Consider the following 11,417-nt stretch of genomic DNA (forward strand, 5'->3'; position numbering starts at 1 on the left):
CTTGCCTGCAGTAATCCACTTAGATGTCCACAGGCACTGAGTTTACAAAGCCGCCTGTGGTACATAAATCCACAGATCGCACAGCTGCTGAGACACTCAGATTTCAGCCCTGCTTATGAAGTCATGCAGCCCCTGAGAATTGGCTAGGATTTCAGCCTTGCCTCTGTCTGTGGGCAACCTGCTGGTACTTGGGTGCTCCCAGAACTTGTAGAGGTGGAGCTGTGCCCACTGTTGCACCCCAAGAACGAGGCTGCTGTGGCGGTCCCTGCCCCTCCCTTTGAGCGCACACCTTAACAATGGGGCTTTAATGGCAGAGCCAGACCCCTCCCTGCTCACATCCCCACTTGTGGCTTGGACCACACTCCAGCCCCTTCAGGCTGTCTCCATGCAGCCAGCTCCAGTCCTCTCCCCAGGTCTGTCCTTTGAAGCCTGAGTTTCAGCACCTAGGCCTTGCACCCACCAGCCAACATGAGTCCTCAGGCTGGGGACTGCAGCAAGATGGTCAGGACCTTCTGTGCAGGTTTCTCTCTGTTCTGCCTGCTACAACCCAGCTGTTGCACTCTCCTCTGAGCTTCTGAAGCTCCCTTTCTGTCCCAGCTGATCTCACAGCTGGTGAAGGGGCCTCTCAGAGTGAGGGAATCTTTCCTCTTTCACAGCTCCCTCCTAGGGGTGTAGGTCCTGTCCTGATTCCTTTTTTCCCCCTTTCTTTCATCCTACCTGGTTATGTGGTGATCTTTCTTGCACTTTTGCTTGTATGATATCTTGCGCCAGCATTCAGCAGGTATTCTGTGAGAACGCTTCCACATGTAGATGTATTTTTGATGTATTCGTGGAGGGAGGTGACCTCTGTGTCCTTGTATTCTGCCATCTTGATCTGGCTCTTACCCATTTTATATATAGGAAAACTGAGGCTTTATATGGCTCTCTTAGTTGGCTAAGATCAGAGCCGGCATCCATTCTGCAAGATCAAGTCTTAGTCTTACAGAGTATTGGTACTAAAATTAGGATTCTAAAATCATTTCTAACAATAAGAATTTGACCAATGAAGCCAACAAAATGAGACAGAGGAACGTCAAATTCCTGACTTCTAAAGTTGTTGAAAGTAATATGATGATGTAAGACGTAGAATAGGACTTGGGGAACTCACTGAATTTATTATTTAGGGGTCAAGATTCCTTAGAGAAAGTGAATGCAGCTGGTACTGAGAGAAAAATTTTCTAAAAAGATGGTATTTGGTGGATCATTTAGTACAAAGCAAACCTGAAAGATCAGAGAACATCTGTAACTATAAAACCATGTCATCCAAGCCCAGTGCTACATTCTACTCAAGTTTATGGACTGTGACCATGTGATTCATTGCACATTCAAATTGAAACAAATGATGCAGTACCAAAGAGAACTCTGGATACAACCTTTCATTTATAGACCTAACCGTAGGTCCCAGACTACACAGGTATACATGCTAATTACAGCAGTGACAGATCCCCTCATGATATAAACTGCATGATAAATGGAATATCTGCTGATGATCATATCTTTTAATTCCAGTAGCTAGAATACATAGCCTTGTCTATTCTTCCTTTTCATATATTTGAGGAAATAGAATATGCCTCAAATTTTTGGATAGATAAGTATGATATCCTTGGGGGAGGAGGGAGAGAGAACAATTTTATATGGTTAATTATCAAAGCTCCCACTAGCTCAAATTAAATGTAATTTTGTTAAAGATGTAAACAGCAAAAGCAAGAAGGTTGACTGGTGAGAAAGATATACTTGAACTGGGGAAGTTGGATTCTTGCCAATATCAATCTTAACTTGAGAATCAACTAAGAATATTAACCCTCTTAGGAAGAGTTAGTATAACAAAGAAATTGCAAGACACAAAATATGTACATAATTTGCTTTACTTTCTTTTTAAAACTCACTGTATATTGACACAGAAACATGAATGCTTATTAGTATAGACTTCTAGGACAAAATGAAATAATTGTGTGTAATTGGTAAGATGGGTTATATGGTGATTAACGTTTAGTTGTGCACATTTGCAAGGATGAAGGGACACTAAGCTGAATGTTCCAACATGCACTCACATGACGGTAAAGTTGTAATATTTAAGCTAGGATATCTAAGGTAAGGTTGTATAGAATGTGTGGATTAGCCTCTGTACAACTGAATAAACGTATGATAGCTTGAAGGAAAGGTCAGGGAGGTCTTTGAGGACATAATGTTTTAATAATAATAATAAAAATCATAGGCACACCACTATGAATCCTGGGTGAATAAATTGTGAATGAATGAAACATTTAGTCAATGATTGAACTAAAAGCCTACAAACAAAGCTGAGAAATGCTTAAATTGTATGAACACAGGATCATTGGATGAATATTTATATAAGCATGGGAAAAAGAGAGCAATCACCCCAACAGAATATATTTGGACATGTCAACAGAAGTCTCTCAAAAGCCCTAACACTGTAGAAAATGGCTTGCAGCATTTGGCCCTATCTTATCAGCTTGGAAAATCCATCTGGGCAAATCATTGTCACCATTTTTTTGTGTAAACTAAAATAATCCTCTCCTCAGCTAGATATTACAGTCCTGGCCACAATCACAGTCACCTCATTTGAAAGACTCAACCAAGGGAATGTGTGTGTAAAGATACAAACAGCCACTCTAACAAATGTCACTTCACCCTACCACATGTTCAAATAAATCATCCAATTTCTAAAACCCACTGTCTATATTGAATACCATGTTAGGCAACAGAAAGGAATTTATAGTATGTTTATGAAAGTTTTCAAGTAATACTAAGACAGGTGGGTTCATTACAGACAAAAACAAGGTAATAACTAGTAAATTACCAGGAAAGACTGATTAAGGACTAGTAAGGAAAAAAATCTAGAGTCACAAAGGACAACAAATTAAACGTGTTATCTCAATCCTTATCCCTACACTGTCATATAATGCTTACATATAGGACAAACAGGAAAATGAGAGATAGAAAGGCTTTTCTCTCAAAGTTAATATATGTCAAATCTGAATTAAGAGCTTTGTATTTTGGGGCCTTATGTTGCCCCCAAGTTTAGGAAACAGGAGAGAGTCTTGGACGAATCTTAGGAATAATAAATAATTTAAAATATGCTAAGTGCTATGAAATGTTAAAGATGTTTAGATAAGAAAAAAAGAATAGCTGTCTTCTGAGAATCTTACCTCACATTTGTTTCAGAGTAGTATAAAACAAAATATATGTTTACTGATTTTAGATAGAAGGAACTCTTTGTAACTCTTTTACAGGAGGGTGATATCAAACCCTTATAACCACAATGAGCTATCACTTCATACCCACTAAGAAGGCTGTAATAAAAAAAGATGGACAACAATACATATTAATGAGGATGTAGGGAAATTGGAACCCTCATGCATAGATCATGGGAATGTAAAATTGTGCAATCACTTTGGAAGACAATTTGTCAGTGCCTTAAAAAGTTAAACAGAAGAGAATTGAAAACATACGTCCACACAAAACATAGGTCCACACAAAACATACAATAATATTCACAGAAGCATTATTCACGATAGCTAAAAGTAGAAAAATCCAAAAGTCCATCTATCAAAGAAGGGGTAAACAAGACATGGTATATCCATACAGTGGAATATTATTCACTAATAAAAAGGAATGATTCATGCTACAACCTGGATGAACCTTGAAAACATTATGCTAATTGAAAGAACCCAGACAGAAAAGGCCATATTTTATATAATTCCACTTATATTGAATGGTCAGAGTAGGCACCTGTAGAGGTGGAAAATAGATTAGTTGGTCTGGAGAGGGGATGGGGTTGGGGAGTGACAGGGAATGGGGTCAGAGTTTCTTTGGTAATGAATGTGTTCTAGGATTAGAAATGTTTTGGAATCACGTAGTGGTGATGGTTGTACAACTTTGAGAATATAGTTAAACCCAGTGAATTGTATACTTTAGAAGGGTGAGTTTTATGATAGGTGAATTATATGTCAATTTAAAAACTATATAAGTGAGTAGCTAATATTAGGGAAATAGTTATTGTATTTTAGAAAAAAAATGTTTTATCTAAAGTAAACTTCTGCAATTTAAAAATATTCATTAAAAGGACAATGCACATCAGCTGTTCCTTCTTCTTTAGAACAGATGAAATAAAAATAATGGACAGCAATGATAGGATTAATTATACAAGGTCTCTGCCTACAGAGACTTCCCTGTACAGTGGAATAGACGACATGCAGATAAATAATTACACTACATGAAATACATGGGAAAAAATGAGAGATCTATACAAGGTAATATAACACAGAAGAGAGACGGTCTATCTCTGGGTGGCATCAGTGCTTAAGGAGCTTCAAAGTTAGTATACATTGATCTGAGTCTTTATGGAAGAGTGCATCTTCCACAGATACACAGGGTGTGGAAACACATGCAGATACAAAGAGCACGTTGGTTTCATGGGTCTGCAAGTCACTCTGTTGGGCCAGAACTTGCAGAGTTTTTGCAGAAGAAGAGCTGATGAGGCTCACAAGGTTTTGTTTTAACAAGGAATGAGACAATGAGCTTTATTCCATAGGAGATGGAGAGCCATCAAAGATAATACTCAAGGAAGTGAATTATTCAGATTTCATTTTAAGCAGATCATGCTGGCAGCAATGGGGGTCAAGCATCGGAAGACGACAAGACTAGTCGCCGAGAGATTCTTAGAGAGTAAATGGTTAAGGCAACTAAATGATGAAGCAGTATTAGCAGAAATAGAAATAAATTAACCAGGTACGGACATACTTAGGGAAGAGGAGGAATTGAGAATGACTCATCTCTGGCTTAGGCAGGGAGACATTTGTTTATGTTGTTTCTATTTCTAACAAAATTATATTTAAATTGTAATGTTGAATTTGAAGCGTTTGTTGCAAATTAGAAATCTAGTTGGTAGAATTTTGCATTTTCAGCAAGGGGGAGAATGTCTGGGTTGGAGATATATATTTGAGGGGTCATTAGAACATTCCTGGACTGATGGGAATGGATAAGATTGAGCAAGAGGAACTGATAGAAATAAGGAAAGAGGGCAAAGGCCAGAAACCATTAGAAGCCTAGATTTTGAATAAGGGAGCTTAGAACCCAGCACATATTGCTCAATAAGTATTTGTCAAATGAGTGGACAAGTGAACTTCATATTTGCTCCCAAGGAGAGCAAGTAAGATGAAGAGTTGAATATGGAATCAAGAAAGAAGGATGCTTCTTACCTAATTGTTAGTAGATCACAATGAAAAATAAAAATCAGTCCTCTACATTGGCTGAGCATATAATTTTGGTAATTTTAAGCACAGAGATGAGATCGCTGAGTAGAGAAGAAGGCTGAAGACTAAGTTCTAATCAGGAAGAGGAGGTAGATCCAGCAACTAAGAGAGACAAGCAGCCAGTGAGATGGGGGTAAAGGGAGGTGGGAGTGATGTCTTGGAGACCAAGTGAAGAAAAGGGAGAAAGGGTAGTCATTGCTCCCAATGCTGCCTATAAGTCAAATTAGATGAGGACTGAGGATATTATATTGGATATGGCAAGGTAAAGGTCATGAGTGACTTTAACAAGTGCTCTTCTATGAAGCCAAAATGGGAGAAAACCTAACTGCAGTGGGTGTAAGAGACAGTGCTGTGGAGGAGTCAGATATGTCGGTTCAAATAAAAGATCCAGGCAGAGAATGAGGAGGTGAAGAAAATAGAAACAAGTATGGAGTTCTAGCATAAAAGGGAGTAGAGAAATGGGCAGAGCTAGTGTGGGATGAGGAGTCGAGAGAGGGATTCTTTGTAATGAGATGGGAGATATTCCACATGCTTTTAACTGATGGGAATAATTCAGTGCAGAAAGAAAGGATGATGCAGAAGAGAAATGGGATCAGCCCAGCCTCAGAGAAGTTAAGGAGGAACAGGACCCAGAACACAAATTGGGGGTAGGGGGAGGGAGTTGGTTGGAGAATGCTACTGCAGGAACAGCAGAGGATGTGGGTCCAGATGTAGGAAACTCATTAGATTTGGTAGAATTTAATTTTGCAGATAAGATAAAAATGGTAGTACATAACTTCCCAAGAACCAGGAAGCCAGGATAGTTAATTTAATTTCTGTCTAAAAATTGTGACATGTTAAATGTTGGCCCAAATGGGACATAGTATTTTTCCTTAAAAATGATACTATTATTTTCATAAAGTAATTTGTCTCTTAGTAAGTGTAAGAATAAAATGCTATAAAAGTTTGAGTATAGAAGGCAGCTGGGTTTTACATATCAAATATGAGAGTGAGTCAAAAATTATCTGCACTCTGGCCTTAGAATTTATTTTCATTAACTTTTAGAAAAGACAAATACATCATTTTTCAACATAATCTCCCTTCTTTTCAATACACTTTGTCCATCTGTCAATGAGCTTTCGTATTCCCTCATTAAAAAATGTTTTAGGCTGAGCTGCGAGCCACAAATGCACTGCCTCCTTCACTTCTTCATCAGAAGCGAATCTTTGTACTTGTAGGGCTGCTTTCAGGGGATCAAACAGGTGAAAGTCCGATGGAGCAAGATCAGGACTACAGGGAGGATGCTTTAACACCTCAAAGCGAAGTTTTTGCAGAGTGTCAACAGTGTGGGCAGAAGTGTGCAGATGTGCATTGTCACACCAGATCACAAAGCCCTTGGATAGTAGTCCTCTGCGTTTAATCCAAAGTTTAGGCTTCAGCACAAACTTTTTGAAACCTAAGTCTATCATGGATTATTTCATAGGCAGAGCCGTGGCTGATTTGCAAATGATTTGCCACACAATCCACTGTCACTCATCTATTCGACAGAGTCATTTCACATGTACACTCAATGTTGTCATCAGCCGTGGTCATGGACAGGCGTCCGGCTCCCTCTTGACGGCTAACACTTGTGCAAACTTCCTTGAACTTCTCTATCCATTCATATACGCTTCTTTGCGACAAAACACCTTCTCCATACAGTGCACAAAGCCTTTGATAAATAACGGCACCGGGTGCACCCTCAGAGCACAAAAAATGAATCACTGCATGCTGCTCTTCTTTCGTGCAGATCACAAGTGGGGCATCCATTTTTGCTCGCACCTCAGTTACCAATGAACGGATGTAACACATTCACACCTGCACAGCAGTGACTGGGGAGACAGTAGCCTTGAATGGAAAGCGTTGATAAGACAGTGCGGGCAACAGAAGTTTTAATATAACTGGAGTGCAGATAATTTTTGACTCACTTGTAATATGACAGCAAGTACATTGGAATCCATGTAAAGAAAACTTAAACACAACTGGAAGATTTCTAGGGTCACTTAACTAGCCTGACATTAAACAGGAAGCCATCAATAGCAATATGTACTTTAGGAATACATGTCCAAATCAAACTCTGAGGGGTACATTTCCTTGTAAAATAAACAGAAAATAAATGCCCTAATAGCTGTCTTCCCAGTAACAGTGTATTTTCACAAAACACTTGTAAATAATTAGAATTTATTTTACATAGGAGGCATTCAGAAAAACCCTTTTTAATGAATACACAGATGGATGAATAAACTTTGAAGAAACATTGAGGAGCTTTCTGGATCCTGTGAATAGTGGAATTATTCTTCAAAACATGAGTTACCTTCCCTTATAGGCAATAGAACATTGCCTGTTGGATCCTAGAGCAAAAGAAAAAAGTATTACAAGCTCTAAGTCAATTAGCTTTTGTAGAACAGATAATATAAGGGATACATTTATCTGAATAGAGTCATATTTTTATTAGACAGTGGGGAAAGTCTTGAGCAGACAAGGTGATAGAGATTTCAGAAGGCACTAGGAAACATTTATTTTCTAAATTCAACACAATGAATGTTGGCTATGATTATAATGATCACTATTCATGTTTTCACTAACTTGTTTTGCAACTAGAGTTTCTTTACAGCTAGTGATTATTTTCTGTAAATAAAGCAGTTGGGATACTGTCTGCACCTTATCGGGTGATAATGTGACTTAAACAACATGAATTTTTATGTCCAACAGGGGAAATAATAATATTTAAATATAACATTTTGCATATAGTTATATTCAATAAATATTTGTTAATTTGATTTAAAGATTATACCTATTTTACGTGAAGTAATAAATGTTTAACATAATAAACCATCAGTCCAAGAAAAGGTTGGAAAATAGTTACTATAAGATCAGTTGGGGACAAGAGTGTGATTACACGTGAACAAATTCTGACCAACAGAACACATATCTCGCTACCTAAAAAAAAAAAAGAATAGAATTATTGCTTTTCCCAAAATACATAAATAAAAAGTATATGTCAAATACAAAGAAGAAATCTCTTTGGGATTCCAAAAGTCAGTTCTCTAGCTCACATAAAAGCTGGATTGTTTTTATCCCTTTATACCAAATAAATGTACCATAAATGCTAGTTGGGAAGGAAAGCAAGAAAACTTAATAAATAATCTTTTTTACATAAAAAGTAAATGCTTTTTTAAAAAAAGTTAATAATTTGATTGTAGGCCATAAATAGTCACTTAACAAATAAAATCATTTAAATTTTAAAAGTAAATCTGAGTCCTATTTTATACTCAAGAGCATTGTTCAAGTCACGAGTGTAGTTTTAAATTTGAGTGTAAGTGAAATGGTATTTCATAAGTGCCAACTAGACTTCTCTGCTATACCTTTAAATAAAATGGACACATTATTTTAGGTTAATTGCTTGAGATAGTCTCACTTTGAAATCCCATATCAATAGTTCTGTGATCATTTCAATTCAGAATGTTTGCTAAAAATTATATATATCGTTGTCACCTACTCAAAGGTCAAATATTCTTTTTAAGGTACCATTACAACTTGAAACAAATTCTGATGGCTCTGATTGTAGCGATTCTCTTTAACTGTACCTGAAAAGTAACTCATGGCCTTTTCTTAATTTGTTGGATTTTAAAATCAGTTAATTTTTAAAATTTTAATCATGTCATGTGGTGATAAAAATATGCAAAGGTTCTACAGCAATTCATACACAAGTTATATACCCATCTTCACTCTTCACGTTTCTTTGCCAGGTAAATTATTACTTGAGCTTCTTGCTATCATAGGAAACTTGTAATTTCACAAAACACGCAATGTACAATGTTAGGGAACTGAAACTTGGTGACTTCAGATGAGTGGGTATATTTGAATTGGCAAGTTTTAAACTAACGTAGTCTCTAGAAAGTGTTTATTTGATTTTGCAGGCCTCTAACTCAGAAGTCTTAGCAATGAGTTTTAACATTTTGATACCATGAGCAAGGACTATCTTTTTTACTTGTTTTATTGACTCAGCACCAGAATAAAATGTTGATAGTGCATAGATTCGAATACTTTCAGCAGCAAGTGACAGGAAACCCAACTCAAGCTAGCTTAAATAATCACATATTTATTGGCTTACTTAGCTAGAAAAAGAGAAGGCAGAGAGGTGTTAGAGGTGACAATCCTGTCACCTGCCAGAGTTCTTTTTCCTACTCTAAATAGAAGCTTCATTTTCAGGGTAGTAGCAAAAGAGTTGCAGAAGAATCATGACAATGTCTAGAGAGAAGGTTGCTCTGAGAATCTCTCTCATTGTGATGATGTCTTTCTCAGATGCCCCTTGAAAACCCCTTTCACATTAGCTGGGTCACATGGCATCTCCTGCATCCATGACTTGCTCTAGAGATGGGGTTAGCTTTAGATGCACCAGAACCACCCAATAGAGCTGACTTGGAGTGATTGAAGTCAGGTTCTCCTGAGGCCCATGAAAGGTATGGCGAAGGGGCAGATACTTGAGTACAGTTTAGGTATTATCGGAAGGAAGAGAGAAATGAATGCTTGTAGGCAGCAGAAATGTCTGTTTCAAGTAGTGGTTGGTGATCATGTATGAAATATAGCCCTCCAAAAATCAAAAGCAAATCAAAAAATTGAGGGAGCAATACTCTTCCATATATACAGAATTTTTATTCTGCAGCTTTAGAATTTTTCGGTCAGGAGATTTTTGCAATCCTGTCTTTCAAATTCATGGTGTGTTTTCAGCCTCTTTGCAAAAAAGAATTATGTACCAGCTTGGTCACTCTGTGGCTGCTATTTTTTAAGTCAGGCTATAACTTTGGAAATAGTATCCGATATTTTATTTGCCTCCCGCATTTGTTACTGTTCATTTCAGATTATGTTTTTTTCTAATGTGTTATTCAGCCAGACTTTAACAAGCACTATCCTTACTCAAGGTACTTTTTACACATCTTTCATATATTATTGGCACATATGTAGTTCATGAATTTGGTGGAGGAGATAGAGTTTAAGGCGAATATGCTGGGCTATCTGATAAAACGATTTGTTTGGAGTGAGGGATTAATTAGAACAAAATAGGAGCTATGCAAACCCTTGTTATATTACATTTTCCATTTATATTAAATCTTGACTATGTTCCTAGATGTTCAAGCATCTGACTAATATTCTTGCTTCACTTGCCATTTGATTCAAATGTGATCATAATTGATGCTTATAAACCCAATAATATGGTTAGAGACTCATCACTTATAACCAGCTAGGAAAAATTCCTGAGCCTTATAAAGCTATCTCCTCATTTATAAAAAAGAAAGAAAAACTACCTCACTGAATTGTGGGAAGATTTAAATGAGATGAACTGTGTAAAATCATGGAGCAATGTTTGACATAAAGTAGGCCCTCCATAAAGGTTAAGCAACTTCTGGAAAAGGCCTGTTGCTGGAGTGTCCCAATTAAAGAAGTTAACCTTCAAAGGAAATGAAGCGTATAAATACAAATCCTTTAATCTTATAGTATTGCAAGATTATTTGTTTGTTTTAGTGACGGGCAAGAGTAAAGAATATCTAAATTGGTATAGTTTCAAATTCCCAAAAATACATAAAGAGAAAGGTAGACATCTTTAAAACTTTTTTCTAACAGAACACAAATGTGTATCTACTATGGCCTACTCCACAAACCCAGAGGGAAAAAAAATTATGCATATCTCTTATTTGGTTCCTGTTAATCCACTGGGTCGTCTTTGGTTACCTGCATCCCTCCCTAAATGCCACAGCTCTTGTCAGACACCCTCTACAAATAGCCACCCTCAGAGTTCTGGTCACTTCTCCCTTTCCTTCAGACCGGGAACAGGTAATGGTTCTCCGCTGTTGCTAGTTCTGAAGTTCTACATAATCCTTATTTTTGGTTTCTTTAAACACTCCCACAGTTTTAAAAATAATCCTTTGAATCAGTTGGAGTTTACCCTCTATTTTCTTCAGAGATCCTGACTGAAACAATTAAATAAGGACGCAAGCCAGGTTCTCCAAAATAGGAACTCCTACAGGTGAAACCACATTTCATGTTGTGGGTAAGCATTTCCTCTAAGCACCCCTGGAATCAGAA

Source organism: Hippopotamus amphibius, chromosome 2 (genome assembly GCF_030028045.1).
Source record: "Hippopotamus amphibius kiboko isolate mHipAmp2 chromosome 2, mHipAmp2.hap2, whole genome shotgun sequence".
In the NCBI taxonomy this organism is placed as follows: Eukaryota; Metazoa; Chordata; class Mammalia; order Artiodactyla; family Hippopotamidae; genus Hippopotamus; species Hippopotamus amphibius.